The 21,132-nt window shown below is 43.0% G+C and overlaps 1 long non-coding RNA gene across 1 annotated transcript in view; it reads left to right on the top strand.

Annotated features, from left to right (window-relative positions):
• The window catches only part of LOC132407184 (uncharacterized), an 84,046-nt gene extending 63,182 nt beyond the window's left edge, over window positions 1-20,864 (top strand). Inside the window, exons 2-3 of the long non-coding RNA XR_009516397.1 lie at window positions 1,313-1,393; window positions 20,718-20,864. This is a non-coding gene — a long non-coding RNA (uncharacterized LOC132407184). The remainder of the gene's footprint in view (window positions 1-1,312; window positions 1,394-20,717) is intronic.
• Window positions 20,865-21,132: the final 268 nt, after the last annotated feature.

Consider the following 21,132-nt stretch of genomic DNA (forward strand, 5'->3'; position numbering starts at 1 on the left):
AAATGAAGGCAACTGGCACTGAACTCTTCCGCATTCTCCTTCATGTCTCAATCTTCCTCGGCACTTTAGTCGGTGATTATTGGATGCTTTAACCAGTGAAATGGAGTTGAACATTGGCTGGAGCCCTGTCTTGAAGTTTCTCCGCATCAAGGCTGTTTGAGTACGTGCTCGTTTCCTGGAATATTCTCGGAGACAAAAAAGCACCGGATCTCTCAAATAATCTCCGAACTGTAAATTGTAGGCTATAACAGTCCCAGAACACATACTTAAGGTGAAAAACAGATGTAAACGAAGTTAAAAAAAATTCTGTGAGTTATCTTGAAGATGTCAACCGAAAGAGCATTGTATGCTGGTGCCATCTTAACTGGAAGATGGACTTATATTTAACTGTTTTTTTTAAGCACTAATATTTCTCTTGTTCTGTGTAATCTTTTTTTCCCTTCACTGTCTTGTGTAATTGATGTGTGTTGATATCTGAATGTACGTGCCTGTGATGCTGCTGCATTCAAATTTTTCATTGCACCTGCACCTGACAGGTGCAATGCACCTGTGCATATGAAATAAGCTCAACTTAAAACCTCAGTGAGTCCGTTCATTTTTATCATGTAGTAATTACATACTAGGATAATTAGCTCATAGTGAACCTGGTACGTTTAGAGGTAGTGCAGGAAACAGATCCCCAGGGAGTTTAAAAAGAGTAAGGGAACACGGAGCAGGGGAGGTACTACTTGTGAGCCAGATGCAAAATCATCAGGATTTCTGATCAACCGGATAGAAGTTTATCAGAATTTCACCTCATCATTCCTGAATTTACAGAGCTGGCCTTCAGGCATTTCTATGAGCACCCCCTCCCCCACCCACCCCACTCACACCTGTGTCCCAGTGGTGGAGTGTGAATATGCAGCAATTATGCAACAGTTCCACTGCAATAACACATACGAAATGTCGGAGAAACTCAGCAGGTCAGGCAGCATCTACAGAGAGGAATAAACAATTGACATTTCTGGCTGAGACCCTTCATTGGGCCTTTCTCTCCAGACCTGATGTTGGCCCAAAATGTTGATTGTTTATCCCTTTCCATAGACTCTGCCTGAGCTGCTGCTCAGTTTCTCTGGCATTTTGTATGTGTTACTCTGGATTTCTAGCACCTGTGTTTATGATTTGCAGTGCCACTGGGAAATCTGTCATCTGACTGTTACTAGGAACAGCAACCTCATTCATCTGAAGAGCATGGAATAACTACAAGTGGGAGAGGACAAGACCTGATGCAAAGTTTTGGCCTGAAATACTGACAATTCATTTCCTTCCACAGATACTGCTCAACTTCTGAGTTCTTCTGGGAAAATAGGTGTTACTCCAGATTCCAGCATCTACAGCCTCTTGTTTCTCTAGGGTAAGTACATTACCGATTTTGAATGAACTGAATTTGTTTTAATATTTTTAATGTGTTTTCAATTGATTAAATTTTAATTCTTTTCTGAAATGATTTGAATAATTTCTGGTACTTCAATTATTTAGCTCATGATTTTTTTTGAATATTAAGTCTTTCTGAATGCCTGTGGAGTACTTTAGCCTGCTGCAGAAAGTTTATTTTCAGCAGTTTCAGGGGAAGAGCTTGCTTTTCTTTGCACCTCTCAGCTCCTTGAATTTTGGATCAAGATGTCTTTGAACAGAAAGTCTTTACTGGTGGGCCCAGAGAAGATAAACCTGTACTTCACCTGGATTTTCCATTAATCTCCATTTTAATCACTGCTTCTCACGTCTTACATATCTCTAATTGGTTTTGAGTATAAAGGTTTGGGTTGACCTTTTCTTATCCCTCTGGCAACAGACATTATAACTTAAGTAAAAATTCAGTCGGTGCAGAACAACGATCACGTCTAAATGTGCATTGTCAACCATGTTCTAAACACTGATACCCTGGCCAGTGATATGGTATCTCGTGAAACGTCTTTTTATATACAGAAATTGTATTTGGTCCCCAGTAATATATGGTTGTTCCTGGAGTCATTTCTTCCATGTTTAGTATTTTCAGTTTTACAACTGAATCTGTATAAACCGTGAGTACCAGTAAGTGTATTTTAGCAGTGAGTCTGCTAGAACTGTGACTGTATGTACGTGCTGTTGGTAAAATAGGTTAGTAGGATTTGGCCTATCACTGAAGCTGGTGTTTGCCTATTCTGGTTCACTTGAACTACTGGATGTGATAAAATCTATGGGATAGTTGTAGATCTGTGCAACAGGATTATTTGATAGTGATGTTCAAGAGGCTTTTCGATGGGCCCGTGCATTTTCAGGGATGGGGGTACGTGATCTGGATTATATGTAGGCAGAAGGGATTAGTTTAATTTGGCATCATACTCAGCACACACAGACAAGGCTTGCTTTTGAGCTCTACTGTTCTGTTTTATGAATAAATCTGTTCAAATGCATTAACACCTATCCATTAACGCAGAGGTGTTGATGCTAGAGAAACAATGGACAAACCACTGTACAAAATATAGAACAATTTTGATTTCTTCTTACTTTGTACTCTTTAAGTAGACTAAATATGTCTAAAGTCCGACAGATCATTTTTTTGTCTTAATACAGAGCAGACTAGGCTCATGAAAGTTCGGCATTTACCAGGTTATTTTATTTTATTGAGATACAGCATGGACTAGGCCTTTCTAACCTTCCGAGCCATGCTGCCTAGCACTCCCCTGATTTAATTCTAGGCTAATCACAGGACACTTGGGCTGCGAGAGGAAACCCGAGCACCTGGATGAATCCCACGCGGTCATGGGGAGAACGTGCAAGCTCCTTACAGGCCGTGGTTGGAATTGAACCCGGGTTGCCTGTACTGCAAAGCGCTGTGTTAACCTCTATGCTACCATGCCACCCAGGCTATTTTAATACTGATTAGATGCGGTTTGGCTTCTGGTAGGTCTGCATTCTGACTAAACAGGTAAGATGTTTATGTAAATGGTATTCACATATTTCCTGTGTATTTGTATGGAGAGAACAGCTAGCAGGTGATTATTTTAATATTTATGGGACTTCTATAAAACGTTACCATTTTTTGACCAGACTCGTCTTGCTTCATATAGACTGAGAACTTACTTCATGAATAATGAACTGAGGACATGTAGAAGTACCAGCAAAGATTAATCTCACCTGTATTTTGACTAGCTTTGTACTTTAAAAAAAAACTCAACAGAATTATTTAAAACTCATGAATATTTAAGTATGTATGTGGGAGTTGCTAAGTTTGTAAGTCAACAAACAGTTCCCACATTCCGAATAAACTGTGTTACCTGAGGCAGAGCATTTTAAGTGTGAAGAATTCATTTTTACTGACAGCAATTCCAGCTGTCTGGGCTTCCATTTGGAAAATGACCCAGTGACATGGTTTGCCTCAATTATGTGATGTGATCATGAGAGTAGTATATGGTCATCCACTTGTTAATTGATTAATGATAATTGATTATTAGATTTCATTACAGCTGAAGGCTCTTTTGTGGCATTGTTGGAATTATAGGATAGCAATGTTTAAGCTGTGAATCAAATATTGGGCATTAATTTTTCTCTTTATATGTAACAACATACCTTTATTATCAGGTGGATGGCTACTGGAAAAAGGAAGGGAAGAAAATTAGGCTTGGTATAAACGAGAAACATAAAGACTGGAATCTGGAGAAAGAGCAAGCTAACTACCGGAGAAGCCCAATGGGTCAAGCAGTAGCTGTGCAGCAAAAGGCTAACTGACATTTTGGGTTGCAACCCAGCATCAGGACTGACAGTGTGGAGTGACAGTATGAAGAGGTGAGGGGGCGAGGGTGAAAGGTGGGACCAGGTGGAGGACGTTGGGCAAATGGAGCCGGAAGAGGGAGGGTGACGAGGAGTAAAGAGATCGAAACTGGTGCGTGACAAATGGCAATGGATAAGGGGAAAAAAATTAGGCATTACATCCATGTGTTGGAGAGGAGGGGGGGAGCTTGTTATTAGGGATAGAAACTACATGGTGGTAAGTGCAGAAAGATTACTGAAGGAATTCTGCCCACTTGGCTCCAGTTGTTCTTTTATATAACTATCTGCATTTATCATGTACCAGTCTTTATCTCGAAGCTCCCCTACCACCCTCCACCTTGCTCCTTCACCCTACCTCAACTATCTTCCTGTGCTTGTGATTACATTTTGCTCCCAGTATTTTTTAAAACTTTAAGCTGGAATCCCTACTACATTTATTTCTGGACAGAAACTCTTGAACTTTTTAACATCTTCATCTTCCATTTACATATTTCCAAAACCTAGCCAAGTCTTTGATCTGTTATTTGATTGCAAACAATTAATCTGTTGAAATAACTCTTTTGTGTCACTGCAGCCAATTCATTTCCAGTTCGATAGCTGCTATCTTCTGGGCAATTACTTGCCCTGCTTCATTACTGAGATGTACATCTACATGGCATTCAAAGTTCTGATTAAAAAAACTGCCTCATATACATCTGAAGAATATTCAATCTACCTTGGGTAAATTGCGCCACAATTCCAGCTTCATTACCACTGTAAACTGACAAAGCAAATCTCTCAGAATATCCGCAAATCTCATTCTTGATCTCCTTGACATGATTCTTTACTGAACTCCTGAGAGAGTAATTAAAACATTATTTCTTAATTTCACTCTGACAGAAATGGTCTGAATGCCACCTTGTGAAACTGTTCCTTGCTTTGCTTGTAATTTTTTCTTTTATTACATAAATGCTATCGTTTTTTACTTCATCGCATCCCTTAAATTTTTACAGGAATGCTCGACAGTATATTTGGTGTCCCAAGTCAAGTATCTATCAGTATTAAGCCACTAATAGTTTTAGCAGGAATTATTAGCTTCAGGCAGAAAACTAGTCCATCAATTTCCTTGTCCACTGGCAAAGGATCAAAAACAGCCTACTTTAATAGCTAGATTTCATTTAAACTCAGCAAATAATTTATTTTGAATGGGAAGAAGTAGCAAACAAGAAGATATGGAGGCTGCTGCTAACATTCGGTGTGTGTTTGGCTACTAAAATGACACTGAAGAGAAAATCAGGCATGGTCTATGAATGGCGCAGCAAGCAGAGAGGGGCAAGTCATCCATTCCTTCTTTTCCTTCATTCACTATCTCACCCGTATCTGGAACCCAAGGATCAAGGCCATCTGCTGCCTTTTAGATTGCTTTAATTTATGCTGAAATTTCTCTCTCTTGATCTTGATTACCTTCAGTTCCTCACTTGTTCATCTCTTGTTACCCTACTTTACATGGTATTCTTTGTGTTTTACCGATACAAAGCATTTGCATAATCTCTGACATTTCCTTATCCCCCATTATGTCTCATATATCTGCACCCAAATGACTTTTAACACTTGCTTTTTTTTGTACATGTAAAAATGCTCCAGTTATTGTTGCAGATCTTACTAATTTAATTTCATATTGTTTCTTTACGTCAATAATTTAGGCATCCACTCTAGTTCTTTAATCCTCAGACTTACTACGCTGCCTGGCAACACTTCAACACTTTTCTATAAAATCACTTCATTGTCAACATTCTTCCTGTGAAAATTCACTTCTCTGTGGAATTAATATTTTTTTGGGAATAAAGGAATATTTATTTGATTGTTTGCTGTTGTGAAGGAAATTTTTGTGTAATTTACAAATCAGGCAACTTCCTCTTCACAAATATGGAATTAATTAAAAACTCAACTTTTAAGTTACCGTAAACAACCTTAACATAAACTTTTATCCTATTCTGATTATTTTACTCAAGGGATTAATTACTTAGAGTTTACAAATTTACTCTTACTGATCATACAAGGTGAAATGTAAAATAGACATCCCACTTGCTTTTTTTCCAAGAAGCTTTTTTTTGGATACATTCAGTGAACCCTCTCTCCAGTTGTTTATTTTTCAATTGATTTGGACATGTTTCCTCTGCCCTTACTGCTCCATACTGGGATATTTAATTCCTAACCTTGGTCACCATGCAACCATATCTCTGGAATGATAGTTAGATCATACTTATTTCTCTTTGCCATTAATTCTTCTTTGTTGTTACAAATGTAGTGCACATTCAGATAAAACCCCTTTATTTCAATCCTTTACAATTTTTCCTTGACTCAGCCTTGTTCATTGACGTTTCATGGTCATTAAACACACAGTCCCTTCCTTTGACATTTTGTTTATCATTAATCATATTGCTTTTTTTATTCTCTGACTTTTTAAATCTTTTAGCTGACTTACCCCACTTTCTTTCTTGATTGTTCTGTTTTATTCTGAAAGCTACAGGCCCCTGTTTGACTTATGGAATTACGTATGTTTAATAAGGTGAAAGAAGTTAAGATTCTGTCTGTATGTGCTGATCGTAGCACAATATCAATGCCACTAACACACACCCTCTCTCTATCTCTCTCTGCCTGCCTCTATTTCCGACTCCCTATCTCTCCCCAACCTCTGAGATGTTTTTTCAGAGGCAATTGCCGAAACACTGAGCACATTTGTGTGTGGAACAGTCCCAGCTTTGAGCACCCACCTGAGGATCTGAGCTTCAGCAAGGTGCCATGCATGAGGCTGCTTAACAAGAGCCCATGGCATTACAGGAAAGATTCTAGCATGAACAGAGCATTGGCTGACTAGCAAGGGGCAAAGAATGGGAATAAAGTGAGCCTTTTCTGGTTGGCTGCTAGTGACCAGTGGTGTTCCACAGGGGTCTGCGTTGGGACCACTTCTTTTTACATTGCATGTCAATGAGTTGGATGATGGAATTGATGGCTTTGCAGCAAAGTTTGCAGATGATATGAATATAGGTGGAGGGGCAGGTAGTGTTGAGGAATCAGAGACGCTATCGTAGGACTTAGACAGATTAGGAAAATGGGCAAAGACATAACCTATGGAATATGGTCAAGTGCTTTAGTAGAAGAAATAAAGGCCTAGTCTATTTTCTAAATGAAGTGGAAGTTAAAAAAAAATCTGACGGGCAAAGGGACTAGGGAGTCCTTGTGCTGGATTCCCTTAAGGGTAATTTGTAGGTTGAGTCTGCGATGAGGAAGCTAATGCTATGTTATCATTCATTTTGAGAGGACGAGAATGCAGATGCACTGGAGACTTTATAAAGCACTGGAGGGGCCTCACTTTGAGTATTGTGAGCAATTTCGGGCCCCTTATCTAAGAAAGGATGTACTGACACTGGAGAGGGTTTAAAGGAGGTTCACAAAAATGATTCCCAGTTTGACAGGTTTATCAGATGAAGAGTATTTGATGGCTCTGGGCCTCCACTCACTGGAATTCATAAGAACGACGGGAGACCTCATTGAAACCTGTCAAATGTGGAAAGGCTTTGACAGAGTGGATGTAGAGAGAATGTTTCCTGTGGTGGGGTAGTCTAAGACCAGAGGCCACAGCCTTGGAATGGAGATGAGAAGGAATTTCTTTAGCCAGATAGTGGTGAATCTGTGGAATTCGTTGCCACAGGAAGCTGTGGAAGCCCTGTCTTTATGTATATTAAAGTTAGAGGATGATAGATTCTTGATTGGCCAGGGCATGAAGGGATATGGGGAGAAGGCAGAAGACTGGGGCTGAGAGGTCAAATTGGATCAGCCATGATGAAATGGTCCTACCATGAAATTAAACTACCATTCAGAGCCTTAAGCAACCCTTCCAGGTGAGGCGACACTTCACCTGTGAGTATGTTGGGGTCATTTACTGTGTTTTGTGCTCCCGGTGTGGTTTCCTATATATCAGTGAGACACAATGCAGATTGGGAGACCGTGTTGCCAAATATCTATTCTCCGTCCACCAGAACAAACAGGATCTCCCAGTGGCCACCCATTTTAATTGCTCTTCCTATTCCCATTCCGATCTGCCATCCACGGCTTCCTCCACTGTCAGGATGAAGCCACATTTAGGATGGCAGAACAACAACTTGTATTCCATTTGGGTAGCCTCCAACCTGATGGCATGAACTTCTGGCAATGCCCCCCCCCATCACACCCCTCCTTCTCCATTTCCCATCCCCTTTCCCCTCTCTTTCCTTACCTCCTTGCCCACTCATCACCTCCCTCTGGTGCTCCCCCCCCACTTTTTCTTTCTTCCATGGCCTTCTGTCTCTTTCACCAATCAACTTCCCAGCTCTCTACCTCCCCCTCCAGGTTTCACCTATTACCTTGTGTTTCTTTCTCCCCTCACCCCCCTACTTTTAAATCTACTCCTCAGCTTTTTATTGCCGGTCCTGCTAAAGGGTTTCGGCCCAAAATGTTGACTGTACTTTTTTCCATAGATGCTGCCTGGCCTGCTGAGTTCCTCCAGCATTTTGTGTGTGTTGCTCGGACTTCCAGCATCTGCAGATTTTGTCTTGTTTGTCATAAAATGGTGGAGCAGAGTTGATGGGCCAAATGCCTAATTCTGTTCTTATATCTTATGGTCTTATGCTCTTAACTATTTTTCACCAAGTGTTCTTTTGATCAGCATTCACAGACTAAGGTCCTGATTACACCCTGTTGGCTTCACTAAGTCAACCATGTGACCTGCTGGACTCCAGAAACAAACTCTTTTCAGGACTTTTCATGGAAACAGATTGACTAGGTGAACAGATGAAATGGATCAGAATTGTATACACACAGATTCCTGGGGACTCCTTGTCTATCTCTGTTTAAAGTGGAGATGGAGTGTTCAGGGTGCCAGAGAGAGCCATGAATCCATGCAGTGGGTCGAGCTAGAAGTCCAATGTAATTGGCAGATTGAGTACACCATCTTACCACTGCCCACTGGGCATCAGCCATAGCAGATTCTACGTGTCTCAAACTGGCCAAACAGTCACCTCAGAATGGAAGCAAGTCATCCTCAATCCCAAGGGATTGAAAGAAGCTTCCTTGAATTTTGGGAAGCAGTTGTTTGATTTGTTGAATGCAAGAGGTGAGCACGTATGATAGACCTCCTTAATGCTGCACTAATTAACCCCAAACTTCAGGAAGTAGGCTACTGGTGGATCCCCAAACCGGCTGGCAATAAATGTGCTAAAAGAAGTTGTACTTTGAATGTCAAATTCAATTTCTTTAGATATCCTTCAGGTCCATTTTTACTCTTTCTTGGGGCTGCAAATTATTGTAGGCCAGTTTTGTATTTGGTGATTGTAAGATTAAATCGGCAGAATGAATACACCGTTGATCTGTCCGGCCACCCAGTCGAATCGTGAAGGAGAGAGGAGGCCACTCCCAGGTCCATGAGAGAGATTTTTAAAAAAGGAGCATTCACGGTGTTTGGCACTTTTCCGGTAGCCCAGTCAAATTGGGAACAAGATCGGAGGCAACTCCCAGGATCATGAGTGAAATTTGAAAAAGGAGTGCTCACAGCTTTTGCCGTTCTCTGGTGGCTTAGTCGAATTGCAATTTATAAGCAAAGGTAAATAAAAATAATGCAGGGACAAGCAGGAATCCCATTGTGAGAGAGGACCATTGTTGGAGTGCAGAGGCTTTGGTTCATTAGGCTTGGGTGAGAGCAGGCTTAGGCGAGGTAAGTATCTGCTAAATTTTTTCTTCTTCTAATAGTATATATTTAGTGCAGTGACGATGGCTTCAGGGGCAGCGTTGTCTTCTTTGTATGAAATGGGGGAATTCTGGGAGACCTCCAGCCTCCTGGATAACCACATCCACACCAATGCACAGAGCTGTAGCCCCTCGGAGGAACTAGAACTGCATCACGATGACCTTCAGCTCACATGGAAAGCTGAAGAGGTAAGAGATTGGAGCTACAGGGAGGTGGTCACCCCTAAGTTGCGGGAGGCAAGTACCTGGGTGACTGTCAGGAGAAGAAAGGGAAATGGGAAGTCAGCACAGAGTACCTCTATGGCCATTCCCATCATTGACAAGTATACCGCTTTGGATTCTGTTCAAGGGGACAACTTACCAGGGGGTTGCTGCAGCGGTCAGGTCTCTGAATCTGTGGCTCAGAAGAGAAGTGGGGAGGGCGAAAAGGCCTGCAGTACTTATAGGGAATTCCATAGTTAGAGGAGTAGAAACAAGATTAAAGGACATACGGATGGACATCTGTTAGAGGATGTGATGGAGACACCCGGATGGTAGGTTGCTTCCCAGGATTCAGGGTCAGGGATGTCTCAGATCAGGTGCACAGCATTCTAAAGGGGGAGGGTGAGCAGCCAGAAGTCTTGGTACATATTGACACCAAAGACATTGGTCGGAAAAGGGTTGAGGTCCTGAAGAGTGAATTTAGGGAGCTAGGTAGAAAGCTGAAAAACAGGACCCCAAGGGTAGTAATCTCTGGATTGCTGCTTGTGCCACGCATCAGTGATGGTAAGAACAGGATCATTTGGGAGAGTAATGTGTGGCTGAGGTACTGGTGCGGGGGCAGGGGTTCAGATTTCTGCATCAGTGGGATCTCTTCTGGGGACGGAATGACCTGCAGAAAGGGGATAGGTTATACTTCAACCCAAGAGGGACCAATATGCTTGTGGGCAGGTTTACTAGAGTTGTTGGAGAGCATTTAAACTGATTTGGCAGCAGGATGGGAAACAGTGATAGGGCTGAGGATGGTTCAAGAAGAAGCGGTGGGTAGTGAGACTCCCAGGAAGGACAAGCAGTTGATAGGGCAAGATTGCAACCAGTGGAATGAGTTGCAGTATAATGGGGACAAAATTGAAAAGGGTGATGAATACAGGAGTGAAGGTAGATTATTTGAATGCATGCAGAATGCACAATAAGGTAGATGACCTTGTAGCATAGTTAGAGATTGGCAGGCACCTCTTAGACATGGCTGAAAGAAGATTATAGGTGGGAGCTTAACATCAAGGATACACATAGTATTGAAAAGACAGGCAGGAAGGCAGAGGGGGCAGTGTTGCTCTGATGGTGAAAAATGAAATCACATCCTTAGAAAGAGGTGACATAGGATAGGAAGATGTAGAACCCTTGTGGGAAGAATTAAGGAAATACAAGGGTAAAAGGACACTGATAGGAGTTATACATACAGGCCTCTGAACACTAACCAGGGTGTGAGCTACAAATTACAACAGGAGCTAGAAAAGGGTTGTCAAAAGTACAATGTTATGTTAGTCATTAGGTATTTCAAGATGTGGGTAGATTGGGAAAGTCAGGTTGGTGCTGGATCCCAAGAGAAAGAATTTGTAGAATGCCTATGAGGTGACTTTTTAGAGCAGCTTGTGGTATCAGATTAGGTGTGGTGGAATGAATCAGATTTGCTTTGGGAGCTTAAGGTAAAGGAAACCTTAGGAGACAGTGATCTTAATATGATAGAATTCATCCTGCAATTTGAGGAGGAGAAGCCAAAGTCATAGGTATCAGTGTTACAGTGGAGTAAAAGGAATTACAGGGGCATGAGAGAGGAGCTGGCCAAAGTTGATAGGAAAAGAATATGTAGGGATGACAGCAGAGAAGCAATGGCTGGAGTTTCTGGGAGCAATTCAGAAGGCGCAGGATAGAAACATCTCAAAGAAGATGTATTCTAATGACAGGATGACACAACCACAGCTTACAAAGGAAGTCAAAGCCAACATCAAAAAACAAGAAAGGGCACATAATAGAGCAAAAATTGGTGGGAAGTGAGAGGATTGGGAAGCTTTTAAAAACCAACAGAAGACAACACAAAAAGCAAAGCAAAAAGATGAAATATGAAGATATGCTAGCCAAAAATATCAAAGAGGATACCAAAAGATTTTTCAGATATGTAAAAAGTAGAAGAGAGGTGGAAGTAGATACTGGACTGCTAGAAAATGATGCTGGATTGGTAGTAGTGGGGGACAAGCAAATGACAGATGAACTGAATAAGTATTTTGCATCAGTCTTCGCTGTGGAGTATACTTGAAGTATGCCAAATGTTTGAGAATGTCAGGGGCAGAAGTGAGTGCAGTTGTTATTACTAGAGAGATGGGGCTTGGGAAACTGAACTGTCTGAAGGTGGATAAGGACATGGACCAGGTGGGCTACACCCAGGCTCTGAAAGAGGTAGCTGAAGAGAATGCAGAGGCATTAGTAATGATCTTTCAAGAACCAATAGATACTGGATTGGTTCCAGTGGACTGGAAAATTGCAAATATTACTCCACTCGTTAAGAAGGGAGGGAGGCAGAAGAAAGGTAATTATAGGCAAAATTAGCCTGACCTCAGTGGTTGGGAAATTGTTGTTGATTGTTAAGGATGAGGTTTCGAGGTACTTGGAGGTACTGAATAAGAGGCTCTCACTTCTTCTACCATGGTTTCTGTAGAGTGGGTACTAGACTCTTTTAGTTGAAACCCTTGATTTGCAATCTTGGGGGCATTCTGTGCAGTCAATATTTTTATTTTCCATTCTGCAACAGTTTTACCTCATACTTTGTGAAAATCATCTTCAATGAACTGTCCTTCAATAGGTTTCAAAGGTACGTTTAATGTCAGAGAAATGTATACAATATACATCCTGAAATTCTTTATCTTCGCAAACATCCACGAAAACAGAGGAGTCCCCCAAAGAATGAATGACAGTTAAACATTAGAACCCCAAAGCCCCCCCCCACCCCGGCACCCCCCTCCCATGCACAAACAGCAGCAAGGCAATGACCCCCCACCCCCACCAGCAAAAAGCGTCAGCACCCTCCACTGAGCACTCAAGCATGCAGCAAGCATCAATAAAGACACAGACTTGCAGAATCCCAAAAACTACTTGTTCACCCGGTAATTTGACATACCACAGGCTCTCTCTCTCTCTCTATAGTAAGGGAAAAAGAGGTGTCCCCGTTTCACAGCGAGAGGGGAGACATAACAAACATCTTGCTGAGTTGTGATGTTACAAGTCTGTTGTGTCACTTTTTCCGAGCTCTGCACCTAGAAAATCAGCCCCAGAAAGGCTTGAGTCTCCACACAACCCCCGGCAGGTAATCCGCTGCTCCCGATGTTCTCTGTTCTCCCACAACACGTCAGTCAGGGGCACTGGCCTACAATCAGCATGTCTCTGGAGCCATGAAAATCCGGAACCCTGAGGGTGCTCTAGTCTTCCAGGCTGTGTCCTTGGGATATCAAAAAGCAGCTGGCTGTGAGATCCTGAGAGCGGGTCCTATTCCCACAAAGGACCGAAGACCGAGTGTAACTAGGTGTCAAACTGAGTGGTATCGCAGTGGCAAGGGGTCTAGTCAATTGGTCTTTATCCTCATTCCCCCCCATGATCCAACCCTTCCTCTTCCTGGAATGGAAGCTCAAAGTCCTGACCTTCAGATTTGCTCTACAAGGGCAGAATAGCACTGCAAGGCATTTCACCACGTCTCTGCAGACAGACAACAACTAGAGAATGTTCAGTAACTGTAACTGGTATATTATTGTCACATGTACTGCGAGGTACTAATGAAACTTTGTTTTGCACGCAATCCATATAGATTAGGGGTTCCCAACCTGGGGTCCTTGGATCTCTTGCTTAATGGTATTGGTTCCTGGCATAAGCAAGTTTGGGAGCCCCTGATATAGGTAGTTTCATCACATCAGTGTGTCAAGGTAGTACGGGGGGAAAGTAATAACAGAATGCAGGATAAAGTGTTACAGTTACAGAGAAAGTGCAGTGCAGACAGACAATAAGTTGCAAGGACATGACCAGGTAGATTGTGAAGTCAAGACTCCACCTTAATGCAAAAGGGAATCATTTGAACAGTGGGAGAGGAGCTGTCCTTGACGCTAGTGTGTTGTGCTTTCAGCCCTTTGCATCTTCTGCCCTTTGGAGGAGAGAAGAGAGAGATTGTCTGGGGTGGGGCGGTCTTTGATTATGCTGGCTGCTCTGCTGAGGCAGTGAGAAGTCTGATCAGAATCCATGGACTGGTTTCTGTGATATGCTGAACTGCATCCACAGCTCTCTGCAGTTTCCTGCAGTCACTGGTGGAGCAGTTCATGCAAACGAGTGCTTTCTTTATGACGCATTGAGAAAAATTGGTGAGGGTCAAAAGGGACTTGCTGAATTTCATTAGCATCCTGAGGGAGGGAAGGCATTGATGGGATTTCTTAGCAATGTCGTCTATGTGCTCGGACCAGGACCTCCAAGGTCTCAGTAGAGCCTAAAGGGCCTTGTGCTCTCCAGCATTGAGACAAGGCCATTTCAGTGGTGCTGGATACCTTGGTGCTTGCTCACATTCGATTGTGAGAGCTGGGCATTGGGGAACTAATTGCTACCACATAGATGATGGCATGGATGATGATACACAACAGTCTTCCACCAAACAGAAACAGAAGGGACAGCAGGAGCTGGGATCTGGAGTGAGAAAACAAGCAATGCCACAGGTACTCAGCAGGTCAGGCAGCATCCACGGAGGGAAATTTCAGATCTAGACCATTCAGCTGGATACATTCTACCTGGTCCACAAATTCCTCCGGTAGCTCATGGTGAAAGCAGTCATAATGTGCTTGTGTCAAATATAGTGAGATTATTTCCATTACCAGCTCTTACCCTTCTCTGGCCTCCCCTCTGCTCCCTTCTTTTCCCTTGCCCACCTTCATCTTTCCATTACTTCTTCTTCCCAATATCTGCTGCTATTTCTGCCCTTCTCCCCACCCATTGCCACCTTACACTCCCAGATCCTCATTGCCCTCTTCTCTGACTGTCATTACCTTTCATAGAATATAAGAACATAAGACATAGGAGCAGAATTAGGCCATTTGGCCCATGACCGTGGCATGTCTGTTGGTGCCAGATGGGGTGGTTTGAGTATCTCAGAAACTGCTAATCTCCTGGATTTTCATGCACAACAGTTTTATTGAAGTTTCAGCAAGTAATCAAGAAACAAACAACATCCAGCAAGCAGCGGTCCTGTGGGAGAGAATGCCTTGTTAATGCCTTGGTCAGACGAGAATGGCCAGAGTTGTTCAAGCTGACAGTAGCTCAAGTAACCACATGTTACAACAGTGCTGTGCAGAAGAGCATCTCTGAAGTGGATGGGCTGCAGTAGTGGAAGACCATGAACATGTAGTCAGTGACCACTTTATTAGGTACAGGAGCTACCGAGTGTATATACTCGATATATATACTGAGTGTATTAGCCACATGTACATCGAGACATACAGTGAGATTCATCATTTTGCATCATATCAAGTCAGATGGATTGTGAGAACAGAAGTACATCCTTATGCATGAGAGGACTTTTCGGTGGGTCAGAGACTGTCTTTGAGCCTGTCCTTGTATTCTTGAGCTGTTCAATCTACTGCTCAAAAGGAGGGGTGGGGAGAAGAGGATTCCCTGGTTATATTGGTGGCTTTAAAGGCCTGTAGGCTTATTGGTCTCTGTAAATTGCCCCTAGTGGATAGGTGAGGGGTAGAATATGGGGGAAGTTTAGGTGAATAATGGGAAGGTCTGTTAATGCTAGACAGGGTTTAAACTGGAGTTGCAGGGGGATGGGAACCACAGTGCCAGAACAGTTTGTGGAAAACTTGTGGAGGCAGATGTTGGTCAGACCCTAGACAGAGTGAGGAATCAAAAGGTTGAGCATGGTGCAACTAGTGTCCTGAACTTTATATATTTCAAAGCGAGGTTATTATAGGAAAGGCGTATGATAGTGCTGAAGATGAGGTAGCTAGCTTATAAACAGAGGCAATGTGTAGTGAAGAGGGCAAAATTGCAGTCAGCAGGATGAGTGGCAAAGTAAAATGTGGACAAAATCAAGAAGGATGAATACAGGACTGAAGGTGTTATATTTGAATGCTCGCAGTACATGGAATAAGGTCGATGAACTTGTAGCACGGTTCCAGATTGGCATGTTTGATGCTGTAGGCATCACTGAATCATGGCTGAAGGAAGATTATAGGTGGGAGCTTAATGTCCAAGGATACACATTATATTGAAAGGACAGGCAGGAAGGCAGAGGGGCAGCATTGCTTTGTTGGTAAAAAATGAAATCAAAAGGTGATAACACAAAAAGGCAGCATCCATCAATATGAAGCCCCATCACTCAGGACATGCCCTCTTCTCATTATTACCATTAGAGATGAGATACAGGAGCCCGAAGATACGCACTCAACCTTTTTAGGAACAGCTTCTTACCTCTCTGCCATCAGATTTCTAACCAATCTATGAATCCATGAGCACAACCGTCATGTGGGGGGGGGGGGGGTGATGTCTTATTTGCCGTTCAAAGCCGCTTCCACCATGTTGGTTGTTGATTGGCTCATTTAAATGGTGAAGCCACTCTTTCCTATTGGTTGGCTTGTTCACCGTGGCACTGATCACAGGTTCTGGGTGCCTCTGGGCTACAGGAATAGCACGTGCGAGAGACACAGTCTCTTTCCTTTGCCTCCAGACTGCTGCAGACTGAAGTCACGACTATTGGTGAAGGACCATTGTGAAAGAGTATTGCAGACATCGATGAAACCCCCCCACCCACCCCTGCATTTGTTTAAAAAAAAGCACATAGAAAACCTACAGCACAATACAGGCCCTTCAGCCCACAAAGCTGTGCCTAACATGGCCTTACCTTAGAAATTACCCAGGGTTACCCATAGCCCTCTATTTTCCTAAGCTCCATATACCTATCCAGGAGTCTCTTAAAAGACCCTATTGATTCCGCCTCCACCGCTGCTGGCAGCCCATTCCATGCACTCACCACTCTCCGTGTAAAAAGAAAACTTACCCCTGACATCTCCTCTGTATCTACTTCCAAGCACCTTAAAACTATGCCCTCTTGTGCTAGCCATTTCAGTCCTGGGAAAAAGCCTTTGACTATCTACACGATCAATGCCTCTCATCATCTTGTACACCTCTATCAGGTCACCTCTCCTCCTCCGCCGCTCCAAGGAAAAATGACAGTGTTCACTCAACCTATTCTCATAAGGCATGCTCCCCAATCCAGGCAACATCCTTGTACATCTCCTCTGCACCCTTTCTATAGTTTCCATGTCCTTCCTGTAGTGAGACAACCAGAACTGAGCACAGTACTCCAAGTGAGGGCTGACCAGGGTCCTATATAGCTGCAACATTACCTCTTAGCTCTTAAACTCAGTCCCATGATTGATGAAGGCCAATGCACCATATGCCTTCTTAACCACAGAGTCAACCTGCGTAGCAGCTTTGAGTGTCCTATGGACACAGACCCCAAGATCCCTCTGATCCTCCACATTAATGGTAAGAGTCTTACCATTAATGCTATATACTGCCATCATATTTGACCTACCAAAATGAACCACATCACACTTACCTGGCTTGAACTCCATCTGCTACTTCTCAGCTCAGTTTTGCATCCTTTCAATGTCCCACTGTAATCTCTGACAGCCCTCCACACTATGCGCAACACCTCCAACCTTTGTGTCATCAGCAAACTTACTAACCCATCCCTGCACTTCCTCATCCAGGTCATTTATAAAAATCACGAAAAGTAGGGGTCCCAAAACAGATCCCTGAGGCACTCCACTGGTCTGACCTCCATGCAGATTATGACCCATCTTCAACCATTCTTTGCCTTCTGTGGGCAAGCCAGTTCTGGATCCACAAAGCAATGTCCCCTTGGATCCCATGCCTCCTTACTTTCTCAGTGAGCCTTGCATGGGGTACCTTATCAAATGCCTTGCTGAAATCCATATACACTACATCTACTGCTCTACCTTCATCAATGTGTTTAGTCACATCCACAGAAAATACATTCAGGCTTGTAAGGCACAACCTGCCCTTGACAAAGCCATGCTGAGTATTCCTAATCATATTATACCTCTCCAAATGTTCATAAATCCTGCCTCTCAGGATCTTTTCCATCAACTTACAAACCACTGAAGTAAGACTCACTGGTCTATAATTTCCTGGGCTATCTCTACTCCCTTTCTTGAATAAGGGAAAAACATCCGCAGCCCTCCAATCCTCAGGAACTTCACCCGTCTCCATCGATGATGCAAAGATCCTCGCCAGAGGCTCAACAATCTCTTCTCTAGCCTCCCACAGTAGCCTGGGGTACATCTTGCCCAATGTTTTCCAAAAACTCCAGCACATCCTCTTCCTTAATATCTACATGCTCAAGCTTTTCAATCTGCTGCAAGTCATCCCTACAATTGCCAAGATTCTTTTCCATAGTAAATACTGAAGCAAAGTATTCATTAAGTACCTCTGCTATCTCCTCCAGTTCCATACACAGTTTTCCACTGTCACACTTGATTGGTCCTATTCTCTCACATCTTATCCTCTTGCTCTTCACATTCTTATAGAATGTCTTGGCATTTTCCTTAATCATGTCTGCCAAGGCCTTCTCATGGCCCCTTCTGGCTCTCCTAATTTCATTTTTAAGCTCCTTCCTGCTAGCCTTATCTTCTAGATCTCTATCATTACCTAGTTTTTTGAGCCTTTCATAAGCTCTTCTTTTCTTCTTGACTAGATTTACAACAGCCTTTGTACACCATGGTTCCTGTACCGTACCATCCTTCCCTATCTCTTTGGAATGTTCCTACGCAGAACCCCACGCAAAAATCCCCTGAATATATGCCATATTTCTTCTGTACGTTTCCCTAAGAACATCTGTTTCCAATTTATGCTTCCATGTAACTGCCTGATAACCTCATATTTCCCCTTACTGCAATTAAACATTTCCCTAACTTGTCTGTTCCTGTCCCTCTCAAGTGTTATGGTAAAGGAGATAGGATTGTGATCACTATCTCCAAAATGCTCTCCTACTGAGAGATCTGACACCTGACCAGGTTCATTTCCCAATACAAGATCAAGTACAGCCTCTCCTCTTGTAGATGTACTGACACATTGTGTCAAGAAACCTCCCTGAACACACCTAACAAACTCCACCACATCTAAACCCCTCACTCTAGGGAAATGCCAATCAATATTTGGGAAATTAAAATCTCCCACCACAACACCCCTGTAATTATTACTCCTTTCCAGAATCTGTTTCCCTATCTGCTTCTTGATGCCCCTGTTACTATTGGGTGGTCCATAAAAACACCCAGTAGAGTTATTGATCCCTTCCTATCCCTAACTTCCACCCACAGGGTCTCTGTAGACAACCCTGCATACTTAGTTAAGTATTTATTTGTAGCTTGTGTAGTTTTTCAGCTTTATAATGGGGAGATTTATTGGAGTACCCTTTAAGTTAAAGAGAACTCCTCTGTGTAGTTCAGAGAAGCTTCGATGAGCACTTGTTTAACTAAATGCCTAGTTTAGTGTTTCACTGTTCATTTATAAACAAATAGTTAATGTGTCTATTTGCAGTCTCTGTCTTTGGTTTCACTGGCTGGATCCTTGAATCTGCCTCCACATTACAACCACCAATGTTTTAGCTCTGTTTTGCACTACTTATTGTAATTTTTTCTGCGTTTTGCACCTTGGTCCCAGAGGGACGTTGTTTCATTTAGCTGTATACCTGTGGATGGTTGAATGACAATTAAACTTGAACTTGATCGTTTGAAATATAAGTACATCGAGGTAGCACAAAGGGAAAAGCAATAACAGAATGTAGAATATGGTTACAGGCAATATGCAACAAAGGTAGAAAAGAAGGTGAAGTGTCACCACTAGGTAGATTGTGAGAACAAGACCTCATCTCAACCATGCAAGTTCCATTCAAGAGTCCTATAACATCATGGGCTGAAGGGCCTGTACTGTGCTGTATGTTTCTGTGCTAACATAGAAAATTACAGAGCACTATGGGTCCTTTAGCCCACGATGTTGAGCTGACCTTTTAACCTACTCTAAGATCAATCTAACCCTTCCCTCCCACATAGCCTTTCCATTGTCCATGTGTCTGTCTTAAGAGTTCCTTTCATGTCTCTGCCTCTACTACCATCAGGCAGGGCATTCCATGCACACACCTACCACTCTGTGTAAAAAATGTAGCTCTAATTTTCCCCCTACTTTCCTCCAATCATCTTAAAACTACGTCTCCTCATTTTAACCATTTCTGCCCTGGGAAAAACACTCTATCTTTATACATCTATCAAGTCACCTCTCATCTTCCTTTGCTCCGAAGACAAAAGCCCTAGTTCACACTAATTCCTAAGACATGCCCCCTCCCCAGTCCAGGCAGCATCTTGGTAAGTCTCCTCTGCACCCTCTCCAAAGGTTCCACATCCTTTCTATAATGAAGTGACTGGCTGTCCTTGAGCCTGTTGGTACATGTTTTCAAGGTTGTTTGTCTTGACAGGAGAGGGGAGAAGAATGTATGTTTGAGGTGAGAGGGGGTCTTTGATACTGTATGTGATAAATAAATCAGAATTTGGATCTGCAGGTCAGGCAGATCTCTCTGGAGAGAATAAAGAGTTGACATTTCAGGCCGAGGCCCTTCATTAGGACTCCTCCCGACGAAGGGTCTTGGCTCGAAACATTGACTCGTTTTTCCTCTCCATAGATGCTGCCTGACCTGCTGTGGCCCTCCAGCATTTCAGTGTGCCGTAGATGTTAGTGCGAGTTTGAAGATCAATTCCAGCACCACAAGGAGTTTGTACGTTCTCCCTGGGACCACGTGGGTTTCCTCCCACAGGCAAAGTCATAACAGTGAGTAGATTAGTTGGCCATCGTAAACTGTGTTGTGGTTAGGCTAGTGTTAAAACATAGGTTGCTGGGTGGTGTGGCTCATTCTTGTTGGAAGGGCCTATTCTGTGCTGTATTTATTTTATAAACAAACAAATGAATAGCTTTTTGTGTGTTACTCTTGATCTTCAGCATCTGCAGAATCTCTAGTGCATATGAATCTGCCTGAATCCTTTGTTCTGACCTCTGCTGTTTTACTTCCCCCACACCCCAACCCTCTGCAGACTCCATCAATGGCATCCAGGAGTCACCAGTCTGAGTGAATGCATTGGTTCGCCATGCAGATGCCCACTGACCATTGCTTCACCATCGTCTTTAAGGGCCAGAAGGAGAACATGAACCTGGTGGCCACCTATGCCAAGGGGGCCTGGCACTGGACCTACGGGCTCACCAAACTTGAGAGACTCCAGAACGAATAAGAGTGAGAGAGAGCAGCTGGACCAGTATATTTTATGGAATATTGCACGGGAAGGAGGCGTGAGCCAGAGAGGGAGGGTGTCTTCTCTGCAGTGGCCCTCATGTCTACCCTACCCTGTGAAGGTCAAAAGCCACAGACACATGAGAATTACCTCCCCTCCAAATTGCGTTTCCTGGCACAAGATCATAAGGCAGTGGTTGTCAAACCTTTTTCTATTTGTG

The sequence above is a fragment of the Hypanus sabinus genome, chromosome 17, assembly GCF_030144855.1.
Source record: "Hypanus sabinus isolate sHypSab1 chromosome 17, sHypSab1.hap1, whole genome shotgun sequence".
NCBI classification, from domain to species: Eukaryota; Metazoa; Chordata; class Chondrichthyes; order Myliobatiformes; family Dasyatidae; genus Hypanus; species Hypanus sabinus.